The 24754-nt window shown below is 43.8% G+C and overlaps 1 long non-coding RNA gene across 17 annotated transcripts in view; it reads left to right on the forward strand.

Annotated features, from left to right (window-relative positions):
* The window catches only part of LOC307190093, a 1314632-nt gene that overhangs the window by 951964 nt on the left and 337914 nt on the right, over positions 1–24754 (forward strand). Inside the window, exon 5 of one of the 17 annotated variants that reach the window (XR_013829388.1) lies at positions 23046–23086. The exons of 13 other annotated variants lie outside the window; for them this stretch is intronic. This is a non-coding gene — a long non-coding RNA (uncharacterized lncRNA). Of the gene's footprint in view, positions 1–4090; positions 4137–7250; positions 7313–8827; positions 8891–23045; positions 23087–24754 lie in introns of those variants that run through there. 3 more of the 17 variants (XR_013829389.1, XR_013829390.1, XR_013829391.1) reach the window with 3 other exon arrangements.

Below are 24754 nucleotides of genomic sequence, written 5' to 3' on the forward strand. Positions count from 1 at the left end.
GCAGCCTTACTTCAGTCTATTTTTGGACGATAGCTGTCATTTATAACTCTGCAGGTTTGTGAATTACAGTGCCCCTGAGGTCCTTTCTTCAACTCACTTTCTTTTGAGCTGGCCGCAACACCGCAGGATGGCTTCAGGCCCTAATATGGTTCCGGCACGGCACGCTGAGCCTTTGGTTATTTCCTTTTCCTGGTGGGAAATGAGAGTTAAATTTGCCCGTCCAGACACCTCCAGCTAGTCTCTCATTGGTTCTCCCTATTCCTGTTCATCTTCCGCAGAAATTGCAAACTGGGCCAAACAGAACGTTAAAGGCGCTGACTCTCCAAGTGGGGAGAGTGTTAGTAAAGCGTCTGGAATGTTGCACCGGAGTTCCAGGGGAGGAAAACTGAGACATATTTGAACACGTCTCCCGTTCACACGGTTCATAGTACTCTGGGTTCCACATGCATGTTTTAGCTGAAGGAAGAATACCTTAAACCTGGAGAGTTGAGACCCGTGTAATGGGTACCGTGCAATATGACTTCAAAGCTCTTCATTTGCTCACCGAACCTCTCCAATCCTATCACTGCTGCCTTTATGTTCCTGTACACACGCTTGATTCTCTTTTGGAGACATAGCAATCCATAGGTTTTAAGATACTTACTAGTCAGGTACATTCTTAGGCGTTTAATATGGGGTGTTGAGTCCATTTCGTTGAGCAAGGAATAGCTCTTGTCTATTCCATATTTGGCTTAAGGAACTTTATCTGTGCTCATTTCAATCTCTGGTTTTATGCAGCACCCCATCTCACCTTTCCCCTTAAGCAAGCAGAAGTTGGTTTTCTAAATTTGAGACCCTGTTCTGTTTTGGAATTCAGTTCCTGTGTAGCCAAGTTTACATTCCGTGTATTAGTGATATCTTATGATGTTTCTTTTTATGTGTGACTTATTTCAGTTAGAATCATCATACCTGAATCCACTCATTGTGCTGCTAAGGGCCTGATGACATAGATTTCATTGCTGAGTGATATTGCTTTATAAGTAAATACCACAAGTTCTTTATCCATTTTTCACTTTCTGGGATGTTGAACTTCTACTGTAAACGAGGTTCTTGTAAACAGAGCCATTCCAAACATTGGGGTGGCTGTGTCTTTTTGATTTTAATTTCCCTAATCTATAGGACCATAAGTGGAAGTGCCCTAGGCTCTGTTGCTTTGTTTTTTAGATGTTTCAGGAAACACCATACACTTCTCCCGAGTGGCTGTTGGCAATTTACATCCCGCCCCTCATCATAACAAGGCTCCCAGTTCTCCATGGCCTGTCCTGCCTTTCTGGATTTTACACTTTTTTCAGATGGCCCTTTTGACCGGGGGGAAGTGAGACTTCATTGTAGTGCAGATTTCCTTTGCAAGCTTGCTTGGTTGGCCAAAAAGTGCGTATGCGTTTTTTCCTGAATATATTCAGGAAAAAACGCATACGCCCTTTTTGGCCAAGTGCATCATTGTGGACGTTCTGCCTCTTTTCCTATGCTTTCAATGCAATTCCAGTCTACCTCCTGAAATCGGTTTCCTGCAATTCTGCCCCGCTTTCAAGTCCTCTTGGCAGCCTTACTTCAGTATATTTTTGGACGATAGCTGTCATTTATAACACTGCAGGTTTGTGCATTACAGTGTCCCTGAGCTCCTTTCTTCAACTCGCTTTCTTGTGAGCTGGCCGCAACACCGCAGGATGGCTTCAGGCCCTAATCTGGTTCCGGCACGGCATGCTGAGCCTTTGGTTAATTCCTCTTCCTGGTGGGAAATGAGAGTTAAATTTGCCCGTCCAGACACCTCCAGCTAGTCTCTCATTGATTCTCGCTATTCCTGTTAATCTTCCGCAGAAATTGCAAACTGGGCCAAACAGGAGGTTAAAGGCGCTGACTCTCCAAGTGGGGAGAGTGTTAGTAAAGCGTCTGGAATGTTGCACCCGAGTACCAGGGGAGAAAAACTGAGACATATTTGAAAACCTCTCGCATTCCCACGGTTCATCGTACTCTGGGTTCCACATGCATGTTTTAGCTGAAGGAAGAATACCTTAAACCTGGAGAGTTGAGACCCGTGTAATGGGTACCATGCAATATGACTTCAAAGGTCTTCATTTGCTCACCGAACCTCTCCAATCCTATCACTGCTGCGTTTATGTCCCTGTACACACGCTTGATTCTCTTTTGGGGACATAGCAATCCATAGGTTTTAAGATACTTACTAGTCAGGTACATTCTTAGGCGTTTAATATGGGGTGTTGAGTCCATTTCGTTGAGCAAGGAATAGCTCTTGTCTATTCCATGTTTGGCTTAAGGAACTTTATCTGTGCTCATTTCAATCTCTGGTTTTATGCAGCACCCCAACTCACCTTTCCCCTTAAGCAAGCATAAGTTGGTTTTCTAAATTTGAGACCCTGTTCTGTTTTGGAATTCAGTTCCTGTGTAGCTAAGTTTACATTCCGTGTATTAGTGATATCTTATGATGTTTCTTTTTCTGTGTGACTTATTTCAGTTAGAATCATCATACCTGAATCCACTCATTGTGCTGCTAAGGGCCTGATGACATAGATTTCATTGCTGAGTGATATTGCTTTGTAAGTAAATACCACAACTTCTTTATCCATTTTTCACTTTCTGCGATGTTGAACTTGTACTGTAAATGAGGTTCTTGTAAACAGAGGCGTCCCAAACTTTGGGGTGGCTGTGTCTTTTTGATTTTAATTTCCCTAAGCTATAGGACCATAAGTGGAAGTGCCCTCGGCTCTGTTGCTTTGTTTTTTAGATATTTCAGGAAACACCATACACTTCTCCCCAGTGTCTGTTGGCAATTTACATCCCGCCCATCAGCATAACAAGGCTCCCAGTTCTCCATGGCCTGTCCTGCCTTTCTGGACTTTACACTTTTTTCAGATGGCCCTTTTGACCGGGGGGAAGTGAGACTTCATTGTAGTGCAGCTTTCCTTTGCAAGCTTGCTTGGTTGGCCAAAATGTGCGTATGCGTTTTTCCTGAATATATTCAGGAAAAAACGCATACGCCCTTTTTGGCCAAGTGCATCATTGTGGACGTTCTGCCTCTTTTCCTATGCTTTCAATGCAATTCCAGTCTACCTCCTGAAATCGGTTTCCTGCAATTCTGCCCCGCTTTCAAGTCCTCTTGGCAGCCTTACTTCAGTATATTTTTGGACGATAGCTGTCATTTATAACTCTGCAGGTTTGTGAATTACAGTGTCCCTGAGCTCCTTTCTTCAACTCGCTTTCTTGTGACCTGGCCGCAACACCGCAGGATGGCTTCAGGCCCTAATCTGGTTCCGGAACGGCATGCTGAGCCTTTGGTTATTTCCTCTTCCTGGTGGGAAATGAGAGTTAAATTTGCCCGTCCAGACACCTCCAGCTAGTCTCTCATTGGTTCTCCCTATTCCTGTGCATCTTCCGCAGAAATTGCAAACTGGGCCAAACAGGAGGTTAAAGGCGCTGACTCTCCAAGTGGGGAGAGTGTTAGTAAAGCGTCTGGAATGTTGCACCCGAGTACCAGGGGAGGAAAACTGAGACATATTTGAACACGTTTCCCGTTCACACGGTTGATCATACTCTGGGTTCCACATGCATGTTTTAGCTGAAGGAAGAATACCTTAAACCTGGAGAGTTGAGACCCGTGGAATGGGTACCATGCAATATGACTTCAAAGGGTCTTCATTTGCTCACCGAACCTCTCCAATCCTATCACTGCTGCATTTGTGCCCCTGTACACAACTTGATTCTCTTTTGGAGACATAGCAATCCATAGGTTTTAAGATAATTACTAGTCAGGTACATTCTTAGGCGTTTAATATGGGGTGTTGAGTCCATTTCGTTGAGCAAGGAGTAGCTCTTGTCTATTCCATATTTGGCTTAAGGAACTTTACCTGTGCTCATTTCAATCTCTGGTTTTATGCAGCACCCCAACTCACCTTTACCCTTAAGCAAACATAAGTTGGTTTTCTAAATTTGAGACCCTGTTTTGTTCTGTATTTCAGTTCCTGTGTAGCCAAGTTTATATTCCGTGTATTACTGATATCTTATTATGTTTCTTTTTCTGTGTGACTTATTTCAGTTAGAATCATCGTACCTGAATCCACTCATTGTGCTGTTAAGGGCCTGATGACATAGATTTCATTGCTGAGTGATATTGCTTTGTAAGTAAATACCACAACTTCTTTATCCATTTTTCACTTTCTGCGATGTTGAACTTGTACTGTAAACGACGTTCTTGTAAACAGAGGTGTCCCAAACTTTGGGGTGGCTGTGTCTTTTTGATTTTAATTTCCCTAAGCTCTAGGACCATAAGTGGAAGTGCCCTAGGCTCTGTTGCTTTGTTTTTTAGATGTTTCAGGAAACACCATACACTTCTCCCGAGTGTCTGTTGGCAATTTACATCCCGCCCATCAGCATAACAAGGCTCCCAGTTCTCCATGGCCTGCCCTGCCTTTCTGGATTTTACACTTTTTTCAGATGGCCCTTTTGACTGGGGAGAAGTGAGACTTCATTGTAGTGCAGATTTCCTTTGCAAGCTTGCTTGGTTGGCCAAAAAGGGCGTATGCGTTTTTTCCTGAATATATTCAGGAAAAAACGCATACGCCCTTTTTGGCCAAGTGCATCATTGTGGACGTTCTGCCTCTTTTCCTATGCTTTCAATGCAATTCCAGTCTACCTCCTGAAATCGGTTTCCTGCAATTCTGCCCCGCTTTCAAGTCCTCTTGGCAGCCTTACTTCAGTATATTTTTGGACGATAGCTGTCATTTATAACTCTGCAGGTTTGTGAATTACAGTGCCCCTGAGCTCCTTTCTTCAACTCGCTTTCTTTTGAGCTGGCCGCAACACCGCAAAATGGCTTCAGGCCCTAATATGGTTCCGGCACGGCACGCTGAGCCTTTGGTTAATTCCTCTTCCTGGTGGGAAATGAGAGTTAAATTTGCCCGTCCAGACACCTCCAGCTAGTCTCTCATTGGTTCTCGCTATTCCTGTTCATCTTCCGCAGAAATTGCAAACTGGGCCAAACAGGAGGTTAAAGGGACTGACTCTCCAAGTGGGGAGAGTGTTAGTAAAGCGTCTGGAATGTTGCACCCGAGTACCAGCGTACGAAAACTGAGACATATTTGAACACGTCTCCCGATCACATGGTTGATCATGCTCTAGGTTCCACATGCATGTTTTAGCTGAAGGAAGAATACCTTAAACCTGGGTAGTTGAAACCCGTGGAATGGGTACCATGCAATATGACTTCAAAGGGTCTTCATTTGCTCACCGAACCTCTCCAATCCTATCACTGCTGCGTTTATGCCCCTCTACACACGCTTGATTCACTTTTGGAGAAATAGCAATCCGTAGGTTTTAAGATACTTACTAGTCAGGTACATTCTTAGGCTTCTAATATGCGGTGTTGAGTCCATTTCGTTGAGCAAGGAGTAGCTCTTGTCTATTCCATATTTGGCTTAAGGAACTTTATCTGTGCTCATTTCAATCTTTGGTTTTATGCAGCACCCCAACTCTCTTTTACCCTTAAGGAAGCAAAAGTTGGTTTTCTAAATTTGAGACCCTGTTCTGTTCTGTAATTCAGTTCCTCTGTAGCCAAGTTTACATTCCGTGTATTACTGATATCTTATGATGTTTCTTTTTCTGTGTGACTTATTTCAGTTAGAATCATCATACCTGAATCCACTCATTGTGCGGCTAAGGTCCTGATGACATAGATTTCATTGCTGAGTGATATTGCTTTGTAAGTAAATACCACAACTTCTTTATCCATTTTTCACTTTCTGCGATGTTGAACTTGTACTGTAAACGAGGTTCCTGTAAACAGAGCCGTTCCATACTTTGGGGTGGCTGTGTCTTTTTGATTTTAATTTCCCTAAGCTATAGGACCATAAGTGGAAGTGCCCTAGGCTCTGTTGCTTATTTTTTTAGATGTTTCAGGAAACACCATACACTTCTCCCGAGTGTCTGTTGGCAATTTACATCCCGCCCATCAGCATAACAAGGCTCCCAGATCTCCATGGCCTGTCCTGCCTTTCTGGATTTTACACTTTTTTCAGATGGCCCTTTTGACCGGGGGGAAGTGAGACATCATTGTAGTGCAGATTTCCTTTGCAAGCTTGCTTGGTTGGCCAAAAAAGGCGTATGCGTTTTTTCCTGAATATATTCAGGAAAAAACGCATACGCCCTTTTTGGCCAAGTGCATCATTGTGGACGTTCTGCCTCTTTTCCTATGCTTTCAATGCAATTCCAGTCTACCTCCTGAAATCAGTTTCCTGCAACTCTGCCCCGCTTTCAAGTCCTCTTGGCAGCCTTACTTCAGTCTATTTTTGGACGATAGCTGTCATTTATAACTCTGCAGGTTTGTGAATTACAGTGCCAATGAGCTCCTTTCTTCAACTCGCTTTCTTGTGAGTTGGCTGCAACACCGCAGGATGGCTTCAGGCCCTAATCTGTTTCCGGCACGGCACACTGAGCCTTTGGTTAATTCCTCTTCCTGGTGGGAAATGAGAGTTAAATTTGCCCGTCCAGACACCTCCAGCTAGTCTCTCATTGGTTCTCGCTATTGCTGTTCATCTTCCGCAGAAATTGCAAACTGGGCCAAACAGGAGGTTAAGGGGACTGACTCTCCAAGTCGGGAGAGTGTTAGTAAAGCGTCTGGAATGTTGCACCCGAGTACCAGCGTACGAAAACTGAGACATATTTGAACACGTCTCCCGATCACATGGTTGATCATACTCTAGGTTCCACATGCATGTTTTAGCTGAAGGAAGAATACCTTAAACCTGGATAGTTGAAACCCTTGGAATGGGTAGCATGCAATATGACTTCAAAGGGTCTTCATTTGCTCACCGAACCTCTCCAATCCTATCACTGCTGCGTTTATGCCCCTGTACACATGCTTGATTCTCTTTCGGAGACATAGCAATCCATAGATTTTAAGATACTTATTAGTCAGGTACATTCTTAGGCGTTTAATATGCGGTGTTGCGTCCATTTCGTTGAGCAAGGAGTAGCTGTTGTCTATTCCATATTTGGCTTAAGGAACTTTATCTGTGCTCATTTCAATCTCTGGTTTTATGCAGCACCCCAACTCACCTTTCCCCTTAAGCAAGCATAAGTTGGTTTTCTAAATTTGAGACCCTGTTCTGTTCTGTAATTCAGTTCCTGTGTAGCCAAGTTTACAATCTGTGTATTACTGATATCTTATGATGTTTCTTTTTCTGTGTGACTTATTTCAGTTAGAATCATCATACTTGAATCCACTCATTGTGCTGCTAAGGGCCTGATGACATAGATTTCATTGCTGAGTGATATTGCTTTGTAAGTAAATACCACAACTTCTTTATCCATTTTTCATTTTCTGCGATGTTGAACTTGTACTGTAAACGACGTTCTTGTAAACAGAGGCGTCCCAAACTTTGGGGTGGCTGTGTCCTTTTGATTTTAATTTCCCTAAGCTATAGGACCATAAGTGGAAGTGCCCTAGGCTCTGTTGCTTTGTTTTTTAGATGTTTCAGGAAACACCATACACTTCTCCCGAGTGTCTGTTGGCAATTTACATCCCGCCCATCAGCATAACAAGGCTCCCAGTTCTCCATGGCCTGTCCTGCCTTTCTGGATTTTACACTTTTCTCAGATGGCCCTTTTAACAGGGGGGAAGTGAGACTTCATTGTAGTGCAGATTTCCTTTGTAAGCTTGCTTGGTTGGCCAAAAAGGGCGTATGCGTTTTTTCCTGAATATTCAGGAAAAAACACATACGCACTTTTTGGCCAAGTGCATCATTGTGGACGCTCTGCCTCTTTTCCTATGCTTTCAGTGCAATTCCAGTCTACCTCCTGAAATCGGTTTCCTGCAATTCTGCCCCGCTTTGAAGTCCTCTAGGCAGCCTTACTTCAGTATATTTTTGGACGATAGCTGTCATTTATAACTCTGCAGGTTTGTGAATTACAGTGCCCCTGAGCTCCTTTCTTCAACACACTTTCTTGTCAGCTGGCCTAAACACCGCAGGATGGCTTCAGGCCCTAATCTGGTTCCGGCACGGCACGCTGAGCCTTTGGTTATTTCCTCTTCCTGGTGGGAAATGAGAGTTAAATTTGCCCGTCCAGACACCTCCAGCTAGTCTCTCATTGGTTCTCCCTATTCCTGTGCATCTTCCGCAGAAATTGCAAACTGGGCCAAACAGGAGGTTAAAGGCGCTGACTCTCCAAGTGGGGAGAGTGTTAGTAAAGCGTCTGGAATGTTGCACCCGTGTACCAGGGGAGGAAAACTGAGACATATTTGAACACATCTCCCGATCACATGGTTGATCATACTCTGGGTTCCACATGCATGTTTTAGCTGAAGGAAGAATACCTTAAACCTGGAGAGTTGAGACCCGTGGAATGGGTACCATGCAATATGACTTCAAAGGGTCTTCATTTGCTCACCAAACCTCTCCAATCCTATCACTGCTGCATTTGTGCCCCTGTACACAACTTGATTCTCTTTTGGAGACATAGCAATCCATAGGTTTTAAGATACTTACTAGTCAGGTACATTCTTAGGCATTTAATATGGGGTGTTGAGTCCATTTCGTTGAGCAAGGAGTAGCTCTTGTCTATTCCATATTTGGCTTAAGGAACTTTATCTGTGCTCATTTCAATCTCTGGTTTCATGCAGCACCCCAACTCACCTTTCCCCTTAAGCAAGCATAAGTTGGTTTTCTAAATTTGAGACCCTGTTCTGTTCTGTAATTCAGTTCCTCTGTAGCCAAGTTTACATTCCGTATATTACTGATATCTTATGATGTTTCTTTTTCTGTGTGACTTATTTCAGTTAGAATCATCGTACCTAAATCCACTCATTATGCTGCTACGGACCTGATGACATAGATTTCATTGCTGAGTGATACTGCATTGTACGTAAGTACAACATGTTCTTTATCCATTTTTCACTTTCTGTGATACTGAACTTGTACGGTAAACGCGGTTCTTGTAAACAGAGGCGTCCCAAACTTTGGGGTGGCTGTGTCTTTTTGATTTTAATTTCCCTAAGCTATAGGACCATAAGTGGAAGTGCCCTAGTCTCTGTTGCTTTGTTTTTTACATGTTTCAGGAAACACCATACACTTCTCCCGAGTGTCTGTTGGCAATTTACATCCCGCCCATCAGCATAACAAGGCTCCCAGTTCTCCATGGCCTGTCCTGCCTTTCTGGATTTTACACTTTTTTCAGATGGCCCTTTTGACCGGGGGGAAGTGAGACTTCATTGTAGTGCAGATTTCCTTTGCAAGCTTGCTTGGTTGGCCAAAAAGGGCGTATGCGTTTTTTCCTGAATATATTCAGGAAAAAACGCATACGCCCTTTTTGGCCAAGTGCATCATTGTGGACGTTCTGCCTCTTTTCCTATGCTTTCAATGCAATTCCAGTCTACCTCATGAAATTGGTTTCCTGCAATTCTGCCCTGCTTTCAAGTCCTCTTGGCAGCCTTCCTTCAGTATATTTTTGGACGATAGCTGTCATTTATAACTCTGCAGGTTTGTGAATTACACTGCCCCTGAGCTCCTTTCTTCAACTCGCTTTCTTGTGAGCTGGCCGCAACACCGCAGGATGGCTTCAGGCCCTAATCTGGTTCCGGCATGGCACGCTGAGCCTTTGGTTATTTCCTCTTCCTGGTGGGAAATGAGAGTTAAATTTGCCCGTCCAGACACCTCCAGCTAGTCTCTCATTGGTCTCCCTATTCCTGTTCATCTTCCGCAGAAATTGCAAACTGGGCCAAACAGGAGGTTAAAGGTGCTGACTCTCCAAGTGGGGAGAGGGTTAGTAAAGCATCTGGAATGTTGCACCCGAGTACCAGGGGAGGAAAACTGAGACATATTTGAACACGTCTCCCGTTCACACGGTTGATCATACTCTGGGTTCCACATGCATGTTTTACCTGAAGGAAGAATACCTTAAACCTGGGTAGTTGAAACCCGTGGAATGGGTACCATGCAATATGACTTCAAAGGGTCTTCTTTTTCTCACCGAACCTCTCCAATCCTATCACTGCTGCGTTTATGAACCTGTACACACGCTTGATTCTCTTTCGGAGACATAGCAATCCATAGGTTTTAAGGTACTTACTAGTCAGGTACATTCTTAGGCGTTTAATATGCGGTGTTGAGTCCATTTCGTTGAGCAAGGAGTACCTCTAGTCTATTCCATATTTGGCTTAAGGAACTTTATCTGTGCTCATTTCAATCTCTGGTTTTATGCAGCACCCCAACTCACCTTTCCCCTTAAGCAAGCATAAGTTGGTTTTCTAAATTTGAGACCCTGTTCTGTTCTGTAATTCAGTTCCTGTGTAGCCAAGTTTACATTCCGTGTATTACTGATATCTTATGATGTTTCTTTTTCTGTGTGACTTATTTCAGTTAGAATCATCATACCTGAATCCACTCATTGTGCTGCTAAGGGCCTGATGACATAGATTTCATTGCTGAGTGATATTGCTTTGTAAGTAAATACCACAATTTCTTTATCCATTTTGCACTTTCTGCGATGTTGAACTTGTACTGTAAACGAGGTTCTTGTAAACAGAGGCGTCCCAAACTTTGGGGCAGCTGTGTCTTTTTGATTTTAAATTCCCTGAGCTATAGGACCATAAGTGGAAGTGCCCTAGGCTCTGTTGCTTTGTTTTTTAGATGTTTCAGGAAACACCATACACTTCTCCCCAGTGTCTGTTGGCAATTTACATCCCGCCCATCAGCATAACAAGGCTCCCAGTTCTCCATGGCCTGTCCTGCCTTTCTGGATTTTACACTTTTTTCAGATGGCCCTTTTGACCGGGGGGAAGTGAGACTTCATTGTAGTGCAGATTTCCTTTGCAAGCTTGCTTGGTTGGCCAAAAAGGGCGTATGCGTTTTTTCCTGAATATATTCAGGAAAAAACGCATACGCCCTTTTTGGCCAAGTGCATCATTGTGGACGTTCTGCCTCTTTTCCTATGCTTTCAATGCAATTCCAGTCTACCTCATGAAATTGGTTTCCTGCAATTCTGCCCTGCTTTCAAGTCCTCTTGGCAGCCTTCCTTCAGTATATTTTTGGACGATAGCTGTCATTTATAACTCTGCAGGTTTGTGAATTACACTGCCCCTGAGCTCCTTTCTTCAACTCGCTTTCTTGTGAGCTGGCCGCAACACCGCAGGATGGCTTCAGGCCCTAATCTGGTTCCGGCATGGCACGCTGAGCCTTTGGTTATTTCCTCTTCCTGGTGGGAAATGAGAGTTAAATTTGCCCGTCCAGACACCTCCAGCTAGTCTCTCATTGGTCTCCTTATTCCTGTTCATCTTCCGCAGAAATTGCAAACTGGGCCAAACAGGAGGTTAAAGGTGCTGACTCTCCAAGTGGCGAGAGGGTTAGTAAAGCATCTGGAATGTTGCACCCGAGTACCAGGGGAGGAAAACTGAGACATATTTGAACACGTCTCCCGTTCACACGGTTGATCATACTCTGGGTTCCACATGCATGTTTTACCTGAAGGAAGAATACCTTAAACCTGGGTAGTTGAAACCCGTGGAATGGGTACCATGCAATATGACTTCAAAGGGTCTTCTTTTGCTCACCGAACCTCTCCAATCCTATCACTGCTGCGTTTATGAACCTGTACACACGCTTGATTCTCTTTCGGAGACATAGCAATCCATAGGTTTTAAGGTACTTACTAGTCAGGTACATTCTTAGGCGTTTAATATGCGGTGTTGAGTCCATTTCGTTGAGCAAGGAGTACCTCTAGTCTATTCCATATTTGGCTTAAGGAACTTTATCTGTGCTCATTTCAATCTCTGGTTTTATGCAGCACCCCAACTCACCTTTCCCCTTAAGCAAGCATAAGTTGTTTTTCTAAATTTGAGACCCTGTTCTGTTCTGTAATTCAGTTCCTGTGTAGCCAAGTTTACATTCCGTGTATTACTGATATCTTATGATGTTTCTTTTTCTGTGTGACTTATTTCAGTTAGAATCATCATACCTGAATCCACTCATTGTGCTGCTAAGGGCCTGATGACATAGATTTCATTGCTGAGTGATATTGCTTTGTAAGTAAATACCACAATTTCTTTATCCATTTTGCACTTTCTGCGATGTTGAACTTGTACTGTAAACGAGGTTCTTGTAAACAGAGGCGTCCCAAACTTTGGGGCAGCTGTGTCTTTTTGATTTTAAATTCCCTGAGCTATAGGACCATAAGTGGAAGTGCCCTAGGCTCTGTTGCTTTGTTTTTTAGATGTTTCAGGAAACACCATACACTTCTCCCCAGTGTCTGTTGGCAATTTACATCCCGCCCATCAGCATAACAAGGCTCCCAGTTCTCCATGGCCTGTCCTGCCTTTCTGGATTTTACACTTTTTTCAGATGGCCCTTTTGACCGGGGAGAAGTGAGACTTCATTGTAGTGCAGATTTCCTTTGCAAGCTTGCTTGGTTTCCCAAAAAGGGCGTATGCGTTTTTTCCTGAATATATTCAGGAAAAAACGCATACGCCCTTTTTGGCCAAGTGCATCATTGTGGACGTTCTGCCTCTTTTCCTATGCTTTCAATGCAATTCCAGTCTACCTCCTGAAATCGGTTTCCTGCAATTCTGCCCCACTTTCGAGTCCTCTTGGCAGCCTTACTTCAGTATATTTTTGGACGATAGCTGTCATTTATAACTCTGCAGGTTTGTGAATTACAGTGCCCCTGAGCTCCTTTCTTCAACTCGCTTTCTTGTGAGCTGGCCGCAACACCGCAGGAAGGCTTCAGGCCCTAATCTGGTTCCGGCAGGGCACGCTGAGCCTTTGGTTATTTCCTCTTCCTGGTGGGAAATGAGAGTTAAATTTGCCCGTCCAGACACCTCCAGCTAGTCTCTCATTGGTTCTCCCTATTCCTGTGCATCTTCCGCAGAAATTGCAAACTGGGCCAAACAGGAGGTTAAAGGCGCTGACTCTCCAAGTGGGGAGAGTGTTAGTAAAGCGTCTGGAATGTTGCACCCGAGTACCAGGGGAGGAAAACTGAGACATATTTGAACACATCTCCCGATCACATGGTTGATCATACTCTGGGTTCCACATGCATGTTTTAGCTGAAGGAAGAATACCTTAAACCTGGAGAGTTGAGACCCGTGGAATGGGTACCATGCAATATGACTTCAAAGGGTCTTCATTTGCTCACCAAACCTCTCCAATCCTATCACTGCTGCATTTGTGCCCCTGTACACAACTTGATTCTCTTTTGGAGACATAGCAATCCATAGGTTTTAAGATACTTACTAGTCAGGTACATTCTTAGGCATTTAATATGGGGTGGTGAGTCCATTTCGTTGAGCAAGGAGTAGCTCTTGTCTATTCCATATTTGGCTTAAGGAACTTTATCTGTGCTCATTTCAATCTCTGGTTTCATGCAGCACCCCAACTCACCTTTCCCCTTAAGGAAGCATAAGTTGGTTTTCTAAATTTGAGACCCTGTTCTGTTCTGTAATTCAGTTCCTCTGTAGCCAAGTTTACATTCCGTATATTACTGATATCTTATGATGTTTCTTTTTCTGTGTGACTTATTTCAGTTAGAATCATCATACCTGAATCCACTCATTGTGCTGCTAAGGTCCTGATGACATAGATTTCATTGCTGAGTGATACTGCATTGTACGTAAGTACCACATGTTCTTTATCCATTTTTCACTTTCTGTGATACTGAACTTGTACGGTAAACGAGGTTCTTGTAAACAGAGGCGTCCCAAACTTTGAGGTGGCTGTGTCTTTTTGATTTTAATTTCCCTAAGCTATAGGACCATAAGTGGAAGTGCCCTCTGCTCTGTTGCTTTGTTTTTTAGATGTTTCAGGAAACACCATACACTTCTCCCGAGTGTCTGTTGGCAATTTACATCCCGCCCGTCAGCAAAACAAGGCTCCCAGTTCTCCATGGCCTGTCCTGCCTTTCTGGATTTTACACTTTTTTCAGATGGCCCTTTTGACCGGGGGGAAGCGAGACTTCATTGTAGTGCAGATTTCCTTTGCAAGCTTGCTTGGTTGGCCAGAAAGGGCGTATGCATTTTTTCCTGAATATATTCAGGAAAAAACGCATACGCCCTTTTTGGCCAAGTGCATCATTGTGGACGTTCTGCCTCTTTTCCTATGCTTTCAATGCAATTCCAGTCTACCTCCTGAAATCGGTTTCCTGCAATTCTGCCCCGCTTTCAAGTCCTCTTGGCAGCCTTACTTCAGTATATTTTTGGACGATAGCTGTCATTTATAACTCTGCAGGTTTGTGAATTACAGTGCCCCTGAGCTCCTTTCTTCAACTCGCATTCTTGTGAGCTGGCCGCAACACCGCAGGATGGCTTCAGGCCCTAATCTGGTTCCGGCACGGCACGCTGAGCCTTTGGTTATTTCCTCTTCCTGGTGAGAAATGAGAGTGAAATTTGCCCGTCCAGACACCTCCAGCTAGTCTCTCATTGGTTCTCGCTATTCCTGTTCATCTTCCGCAGAAATTGCAAACTGGGCCAAACAGGAGGTTAAAGGGACTGACTCTCCAAGTCGGGAGAGTGTTAGTAAAGCATCTGGAATGTTGCACCCGAGTACCAGGGAACGAAAACTGAGACATATTTGAACACGTCTCCCGATCACATGGTTGATCATGCTCTAGGTTCCACACGCATGTTTTAGCTGAAGGAAGAATACCTTAAACCTGGGTAGTTGAAACCCGTGGAATGGGTACCATGCAATATGACTTCAAAGGGTCTTCATTTGCTCACCGAACCTCTCCAATCCTATCACTGCTGCGTTTATGCCCCTGTACACACGCTTGATTCTCTTTCGGAGACATAGCAATCCATAGGTTTTAAGGTACTTACTAGTCAGGTACATTCTTAGGCGTTTAATATGCGGTGTTGTGTCCATTTCGTTGAGCAAGGAGTACCTCTAGTCTATTCCATATTTGGCTTAAGGAACTTTATCTGTGCTCATTTCAATCTCTGGTTTTATGCAGCACCCCAACTCACCTTTCCCCTTAAGCAAGCATAAGTTGGTTTTCTAAATTTGAGACCCTGTTCTGTTCTGTAATTCAGTTCTTGTGTAGCCAGGTTTACATTCCGTGTACTACTGATATCTTATGATGTTTCTATTTCTGTGTGACTTATTTCAGTTAGAATCATCATACCTGAATCCACTCATTGTGCTGCTAAGGGCCTGATGACATAGATTTCATTGCTGAGTGATATTGCTTTGTAAGTAAATACCACAATTTCTTTATCCATTTTGCACTTTCTGCGATGTTGAACTTGTACTGTAAACGAGGTTCTTGTAAACAGAGGCGTCCCAAACTTTGGGGTGGCTGTGTCTTTTTAATTTTAATTTCCCTAAGCTATAGGACCATAAGTGGAAGTGCCCTAGGCTCTGTTGCTTTGTTTTTTAGATGTTTCAGGAAACACCATACACTTCTCCCCAGTGTCTGTTGGCAATTTACATCCTGCCCATCAGCATAACAAGGCTCCGAGTTCTCCATGGCCTGTCCTGCCTTTCTGGATTTTACACTTTTTTCAGATGGCCCTTTTGACCGGGGGGAAGTGAGACTTCATTGTAGTGCAGATTTCCTTTGCAAGCTTGCTTGGTTGGCCAAAAAGGGCGTATGCGTTTTTTCCTGAATATATTCAGGAAAAAACGCATACGCCCTTTTTGGCCAAGTGCATCATTGTGGACGTTCTGCCTCTTTTCCTATGCTTTCAATGCAATTCCAGTCTACCTCATGAAATTGGTTTCCTGCAATTCTGCCCTGCTTTAAAGTCCTCTTGGCAGCCTTCCTTCAGTATATTTTTGGACGATAGCTGTCATTTATAACTCTGCAGGTTTGTGAATTACACTGCCCCTGAGCTCCTTTCTTCAACTCGCTTTCTTGTGAGCTGGCCGCAACACCGCAGGATGGCTTCAGGCCCTAATCTGGTTCTGGCATGGCACGCTGAGCCTTTGGTTATTTCCTCTTCCTGGTGGGAAATGAGAGTTAAATTTGCCCGTCCAGACACCTCCAGCTAGTCTCTCATTGGTCTCCTTATTCCTGTTCATCTTCCGCAGAAATTGCAAACTGGGCCAAACAGGAGGTTAAAGGTGCTGACTCTCCAAGTGGGGAGAGGGTTAGTAAAGCATCTGGAATGTTGCACCCGAGTACCAGGGGAGGAAAACTGAGACATATTTGAACACGTCTCCCGTTCACACGGTTGATCATACTCTGGGTTCCACATGCATGTTTTACCTGAAGGAAGAATACCTTAAACCTGGGTAGTTGAAACCCGTGGAATGGGTACCATGCAATATGACTTCAAAGGGTCTTCATTTGCTCACCGAACCTCTCCAATCCTATCACTGCTGCGTTTATGAACCTGTACACACGCTTGATTCTCTTTCGGAGACATAGCAATCCATAGGTTTTAAGATACTTACTAGTCAGGTACATTCTTAGGCGTTTAATATGCGGTGTTGAGTCCATTTCGTTGAGCAAGGAGTAGCTCTTGTCTATTCCATATTTGGCTTAAGGAACTTTATCTGTGCTCATTTCAATCTCTGGTTTTATGCAGCACCCCAACTCACCTTTCCCCTTAAGCAAGCATAAGTTGTTTTTCTAAATTTGAGACCCTGTTCTGTTCTGTAATTCAGTTCCTGTGTAGCCAAGTTTACATTCCGTGTATTACTGATATCTTATGATGTTTCTTTTTCTGTGTGACTTATTTCAGTTAGAATCATCATACCTGAATCCACTCATTGTGCTGCTAAGGGCCTGATGACATAGATTTCATTGCTGAGTGATATTGCTTTGTAAGTAAATACCACAATTTCTTTAACCATTTTGCACTTTCTGCGATGTTGAACTTGTACTGTAAACGAGGTTCTTGTAAACAGAGGCGTCCCAAACTTTGGGGCAGCTGTGTCTTTTTGATTTTAAATTCCCTGAGCTATAGGACCATAAGTGGAAGTGCCCTAGGCTCTGTTGCTTTGTTTTTTAGATGTTTCAGGAAACACCATACACTTCTCCCCAGTGTCTGTTGGCAATTTACATCCCGCCCATCAGCATAACAAGGCTCCCAGTTCTCCATGGCCTGTCCTGCCTTTCTGGATTTTACACTTTTTTCAGATGGCCCTTTTGACCGGGGAGAAGTGAGACTTCATTGTAGTGCAGATTTCCTTTGCAAGCTTGCTTGGTTGGCCAAAAAGGGCGTATGCGTTTTTTCCTGAATATATTCAGGAAAAAACGCATACGCCCTTTTTGGCCAAGTGCATCATTGTGGACGTTCTGCCTCTTTTCCTATGCTTTCAATGCAATTCCAGTCTACCTCCTGAAATCGGTTTCCTGCAATTCTGCCCCGCTTTCAAGTCCTCTTGGCAGCCTTACTTCAGTATATTTTTGGACGATAGCTGTCATTTATAACTCTGCAGGTTTGTGAATTACAGTGCCCCTGAGCTCCTCTCTTCAACTCGCTTTCTTCTGAGCTGGCCGCAACACCGCAGGATGGCTTCAAGCCCTAATGTGCTTCCGGCATGGCACGCTGAGCCTTTAGTTAATTCCTCTTCCTGGTGGGAAATGAGAGTTAAATTTGCCCGTCCAGACACCTCCAGCTAGTCTCTCATTGGTTCTCCCTATTCCTGTGCATCTTCCGCAGAAATTGCAAACTGGGCCAAACAGGAGGTTAAAGGCGCTGACTCTCCAAGTGGGGAGAGTGTTAGTAAAGCGTCTGGAATGTTGCACCCGAGTACCAGGGGAGGAAAACTGAGACATATTTGAACACATCTCCCGATCACATGGTTGATCATACTCTGGGTTCCACATGCATGTTTTAGCTGAAGGAAGAATACCTTAAACCTGGAGAGTTGAGACCCGTGGAATGGGTACCATGCAATATGACTTCAAAGGGTCTTCATTTGCTCACCAAACCTCTCCAATCCTATCACTGCTGCATTTGTGCCCCTGTACACAACTTGATTCTCTTTTGGAGACATAGCAATCCATAGGTTTTAAGATACTTACTAGTCAGGTACATTCTTAGGCATTTAATATGCGGTGTTGAGTCCATTTCGTTGAGCAAGGAGTAGCTCTTGTCTATTCCATATTTGGCTTAAGGAACTTTATCTGTGCTCATTTCAATCTCTGGTTTCATGCAGCACCCCAACTCACCTTTCCCCTTAAGGAAGCATAAGTTGGTTTTCTAAATTTGAGACCCTGTTCTGTTCTGTAATTCAGTTCCTCTGTAGCCAAGTTTACATTCCGTATATTACTGATATCTTATGATGTTTCTTTTTCTGTGTGACTTATTTCAGTTAGAATCATCATACCTGAATCCACTCATTGTGCTGCTAAGGTCCTGATGACATAGATTTCATTGCTGAGTGATACTGCATTGTACGTAAGTACCACATGTTCTTTATCCATTTTTCACTTTCTGTGATACTGAACTTGTACGGTAAACGAGGTTCTTGTAAACAGAGGCGTCCCAAACTTTGAGGTGGCTGTGTCTTTTTGATTTTAATTTCCCTAAGCTATAGGACCATAAGTGGAAGTGCCCTCTGCTCTGTTGCTTTGTTTTTTAGATGTTTCAGGAAACACCATACACTTCTCCCGAGTGTCTGTTGGCAATTTACATCCCGCCCGTCAGCAAAACAAGGCTCCCAGTTCTCCATGGCCTGTCCTGCCTTTCTGGATTTTACACTTTTTTCAGATGGCCCTTTTGACCGGGGGGAAGTGAGACTTCATTGTAGTGCAGATTTCCTTTGCAAGCTTGCTTGGTTGGCCAGAAAGGGCGTATGCATTTTTTCCTGAATATATTCAGGAAAAAACGCATACGCCCTTTTTGGCCAAGTGCATCATTGTGGACGTTCTGCCTCTTTTCCTATGCTTTCAATGCAATTCCAGTCTACCTCCTGAAATCGGTTTCCTGCAATTCTGCCCCGCTTTCAAGTCCTCTTGGCAGCCTTACTTCAGTATATTTTTGGACGATAGCTGTCATTTATAACTCTGCAGGTTTGTGAATTACAGTGCCCCTGAGCTCCTTTCTTCAACTCGCTTTCTTGTGAGCTGGCCGCAACACCGCAGGATGGCTTCAGGCCCTAATCTGGTTCCGGCACGGCACGCTGAGCCTTTGGTTATTTCCTCTTCCTGGTGGGAAATGAGAGTGAAATTTGCCCGTCCAGACACCTCCAGCTAGTCTCTCATTGGTTCTCGCTATTCCTGTTCATCTTCCGCAGAAATTGCAAACTGGGCCAAACAGGAGGTTAAAGGGACTGACTCTCCAAGTCGGGAGAGTGTTAGTAAAGCGTCTGGAATGTTGCACCCGAGTACCAGGGAACGAAAACTGAGACATATTTGAACACGTCTCCCGATCACATGGTTGATCATGCTCTAGGTTCCACACGCATGTTTTAGCTGAAGGAAGAATACCTTAAACCTGGGTAGTTGAAACCCGTGGAATGGGTACCATGCAATATGACTTCAAAGGGTCTTCATTTGCTCACCGAACCTCTCCAATCCTATCACTGCTGCGTTTATGCCCCTGTACACACGCTTGATTCTCTTTCGGAGACATAGCAATCCATAGGTTTTAAGGTACTTACTAGTCAGGTACATTCTTAGGCGTTTAATATGCGGTGTTGTGTCCATTTCGTTGAGCAAGGAGTACCTCTAGTCTATTCCATATTTGGCTTAAGGAACTTTATCTGTGCTCATTTCAATCTCTGGTTTTATGCAGCACCCCAACTCACCTTTCCCCTTAAGCAAGCATAAGTTGGTTTTCTAAATTTGAGACCCTGTTCTGTTCTGTAATTCAGTTCTTGTGTAGCCAGGTTTACATTCCGTGTACTACTGATATCTTATGATGTTTCTATTTCTGTGTGACTTATTTCAGTTAGAATCATCATACCTGAATCCACTCATTGTGCTGCTAAGGGCCTGATGACATAGATTTCATTGCTGAGTGATATTGCTTTGTAAGTAAATACCACAATTTCTTTATCCATTTTGCACTTTCTGCGATGTTGAACTTGTACTGTAAACGAGGTTCTTGTAAACAGAGCCGTTCCAAACTTTGGGGTGGCTGTGTCTTTTTGATTTTAATTTCCCTAAGCTATAGGACCATAAGTGGCAGTGCCCTAGGCTCTGTTGCTTTGTTTTTTAGATGTTTCAGGAAACACCATACAATTCTCCCGAGTGTCTGTTGGCAATTTACATCCCGCCCATCAGCATAACAAGGCTCCCAGTTCTCCATGGCCTGTCCTGCCTTTCTGGATTTTACACTTTTTTCAGATGGCCCTTTTGACCGGGGGGAAGTGAGACTTCATTGTAGTGCAGATTTCCTTTGCAAGCTTGCTTGGTTGGCCAAAAAGGGCGTATGCGTTTTTTCCTGAATATATTCAGGAAAAAACGCATACGCCCTTTTTGGCCAAGTGCATCATTGTGGACGTTCTGCCTCTTTTCCTATGCTTTCAATGCAATTCCAGTCTACCTCCTGAAATCGGTTTCCTGCAATTCTGCCCCGCTTTCAAGTCCTCTTGGCAGCCTTACTTCAGTATATTTTTGGACGATAGCTGTCATTTATAACTCTGCAGGTTTGTGAATTACAGTGCCCCTGAGCTCCTTTCTTCAACTCCCTTTATTTTGAGCTGGCCGCAACACCGCAGAATGGCTTCAAGCCCTAATCTGGTTCCGTCACGGCTCACTGAGCCTTTGGTTATTTCCTCTTCCTGGTGGGAAATGAGAGTTAAATTTGCCCGTCCAGACACCTCCAGCTAGTTTCTCATTGGTTCTCCCTATTCCTGTTCATCTTCCGCAGAAATTGCAAACTGGGCCAAACAGGAGGTTAAAGGCGCTGACTCTCCAAGTGGGGAGAGTGTTAGTAAAGCGTCTGGAATGTTGCACCCGAGTACCAGGGGAGGAAAACTGAGACATATTTGAACACGTCTCCCGTTCACACGGTTGATCATACTCTGGGTTCCACATGCATGTTTTAGCTGAAGGAAGAATACCTTAAACCTGGGTAGTTGAAACCCGTGTAATGGGTACCATGCAATATGACTTCAAAGGGTCTTCATTTGCTCACCGAACCTTTCCAATCCTATCACTGCTGCGTTTATGCCCCTGTACACACGCTTAATTCTCTTTTGGAGACATAGCAATCCATAGGTTTTAAGATACTTACTAGTCAGGTACATTCTTAGGCGTTTAATATGGGGTGTTGAGTCCATTTCGTTTAGCAAGGAGTAGCTCTTGTCTATTCCATATTTGGCTTAAGGAACTTTATCTGTGCTCATTTCAATCTCTGGTTTTATGCAGCACCCCAACTCACCTTTCCCCTTAAGCAAGCATAAGTTGGTTTTCTAAATTTGAGACCCTGTTGTTTTTTGGAATGCAGTTCCTGTGTAGCCAAGTTTACATTCCGTGTATTAGTGATATCTTATGATGTTTCTTTTTCTGTGTGACTTATTTCAGTTAGAATCATCGTACCTGAATCCACTCATTATGCTGCTACGGGCCTGATGACATAGATTTCATTGCTGAGTGATACTGCATTGTACGTAAGTACCACAAGTTTTTTATCCATTTTTCACTTTCTGTGATATTGAACTTGTACGGTAAACGAGGTTCTTGTAAACAGAGGCGTCCCAAACTTTGGGGTGGCTGTGTCTTTTTGATTTTAATTTCCCTAAGCTATAGGACCATAAGTGGAAGTGCCCTAGGCTCTGTTGCTTTGTTTTTTAGATGTTTCAGGAAACACCATACACTTCTCCTGAGTGTCTGTTGGCAATTTACATCCCGCCCATCAGCATAACAAGGCTCCCAGTTCTCCATGGCCTGTCCTGCCTTTCTGGATTTTACACTTTTTTCAGATGGCCCTTTTGACCGGGGGGAAGTGAGACTTCATTGTAGTGCAGATTTCCTTTGCAAGCTTGCTTGTTTGGCCAAAAAGGGCGTATGCGTTTTTTCCTGAATATATTCAGGAAAAAACGCATACGCCCTTTTTGGCCAAGTGCATCATTGTGGACGTTCTGCCTCTTTTCCTATGCTTTCAATGCAATTCCAGTCTACCTCATGAAATCGGTTTCCTGCAATTCTGCCCCGCTTTCAAGTCCTCTTGGCAGCCTTACTTCAGTATATTTTTGGACGATAGCTGTCATTTATAACTCTGCAGGTTTGTGAATTACAGTGCCCCTCAGCTCCTTTCTTCAACTCTCTTTCTTGTGACCTGGCCGCAACACTGCAGGATGGCTTCAGGCCCTACTCTGGTTCCGGCACGGCACGCTGAGCCTTTGTTTAATTCCTCTTCCTGGTGGGAAATTAGAGTTAAATTTGCCCGTTCAGACACCTCCAGCTAGCCTCTCATTGGTTCTCACTGTTCCTGTTCATCTTCCGCAGAAATTGCAAACTGGGCCAAACAGGAGGTTAAAGGGACTGACTCTCCAAGTCGGGAGAGTGTTAGTAAAGCGTCTGGAATGTTGCACCCGAGTACCAGGGTAGGAAAACTGAGACATATTTGAACACGTCTCCCGATCACATGGTTGATCATACTCTAGGTTCCACATGCATGTTTTAGCTGAAGGAAGAATACCTTAAACCTGGGTAGTTGAAACCCGTGGAATGGGTACCATGCAATATGACTTCAAAGGGTCTTCATTTGCTCACCGAACCGCTCCAATCCAATCACTGCTGCGTTTATGCCCCTGTACACATGCTTGATTCTCTTTCGGAGACATAGCAATGCATAGGTTTTAAGATACTTACTAGTCAGGTACATTCTTAGGCGTTTAATATGCGGTGTTGAGTCCATTTCGTTGAGCAAGGAGTAGCTCTTGTCTATTCCATATTTGGCTTAAGGAACTTTATCTGTGCTCATTTCAATCTCTGGTTTTATGCAGCACCCCAACTCTCCTTTACCCTTAAGCAAGCATAAGTTGGTTTTCTAAATTTGAGACCCTGTTCTGTTCTGTAATTCAGTTCCTGTGTAGCCAAATTTACATTCCGTGTATTAGTGATATCTTATGATGTTTCTTTTTCTGTGTGACTTATTTCTTTAGAATCATCATGCCTGAATCCACTCATTGTGCTGCTAAGGGCCTGATGACATAGATTTCATTGCTGAGTGATATTGCTTTGTAAGTAAATACCACAACTTCTTTATCCATTTTTCACTTTCTGCGATGTTGAACTTGTACTGTAAACGAGGTTCTTGTAAATAGAGCCGTTCCATACTTTGGGGTGGCTGTGTCTTTTTGATTTTAATTTCCCTAAGCTATAGGACCATAAGTGGAAGTGCCCTAGGCTCTGTTGCTTATTTTTTTTAGATGTCTCAGGAAACACCATACACTTCTCCCGAGTGTCTGTTGGCAATTGACATCCCGCCCATCAGCATAACAAGGCTCCCAGATCTCCATGGCCTGTCCTGCCTTTCTGGATTTTACACTTTTTTCAGATGGCCCTTTTGACCGGGGGGAAGTGAGACTTCATTGTAGTGCAGATTTCCTTTGCAAGCTTGCTTGGTTGGCAAAAAAGTGCGTATGCGTTTTTTCCTTAATATATTCAGGAAAAAACGCATACTCCCTTTTTGGCCAAGTGCATCATTGTGGACGTTCTGCCTCTTTTCCTATGCTTTCAATGCAATTCCAGTCTACCTCCTGAAATCAGTTTCCTGCAACTCTGCCCCGCTTTCAAGTCCTCTTGGCAGCCTTACTTCAGTATATTTTTGGACGATAGCTGTCATTTATAACTCTGAAGGTTTGTGAATTACAGTGCCCCTGAGCTCCTTTCTTCAACTCGCTTTCTTGTGACCTGGCCGCAACACCGCAGGATCGCTTCAGGCCCTAATCTGGTTCAGGCATGGCACGCTGAGCCTTTGGTTATTTCCTCTTCCTGGTGGGAAATGAGAGTTAAATTTGCCCGTCCAGACACCTCCAGCTAGTCTCTCATTGGTTCTCCCTATTCCTGTGCATCTTCCGCAGAAGTTACAAACTGGGCCAAACAGGAGGTTAAAGGCGCTGACTCTCCTAGTGGGGAGAGTGTTAGTAAAGCGTCTGGAATGTTGCACCCGAGTACCAGGGGAGGAAAACTGAGACATATTTGAACACGTCTCCCGTTCACACGGTTGATCATACTCTGGGTTCCACATGCATGTTTTAGCTGAAGGAAGAATACCTTAAACCTGAAGAGTTGAGACCCGTGGAATGGGTACCATGCAATATGACTTCAAAGGGTCTTCATTTGCTCACCGAACCTCTCCAATCCTATCACTGCTGCTGCGTTTATGCCCCTCTACACACGCTTGATTCACTTTTGGAGACATAGCAATCCATAGGTTTTAAGATACTTACTAGTCAGGTACATTCTTAGGCGTTTAATATGCGGTGTTGAGTCCATTTCGTTGAGCAAGGAGTAGCTCTTGTCTATTCCATATTTGGCTTAAGGAACTTTATCTGTGCTCATTTCAATCTCTGGTTTTATGCAGCACCCCAACTCTCCTTAACCCTTAAGCAAGCATAAGTTGGTTTTCTAAATTTGAGACCCTGTTCTGTTTTGGAATTCAGTTCCTGTGTAGCCAAGTTTACATTCCGTGTATTAGTGATATCTTATGATGTTTCTTTTTCTGTGTGACTTATTTCAGTTAGAATCATCGTACCTGAATACACTCATTATGCTGCTACGGGCCTGATGACATAGATTTCATTGCTGAGTGATACTGCATTGTACGTAAGTACCACAAGTTCTTTATACATTTTTCACTTTCTGTGAT

Source organism: Stenella coeruleoalba (assembly GCF_951394435.1).
Source record: "Stenella coeruleoalba genome assembly, chromosome: 8".
Classification (NCBI taxonomy): domain Eukaryota; kingdom Metazoa; phylum Chordata; class Mammalia; order Artiodactyla; family Delphinidae; genus Stenella; species Stenella coeruleoalba.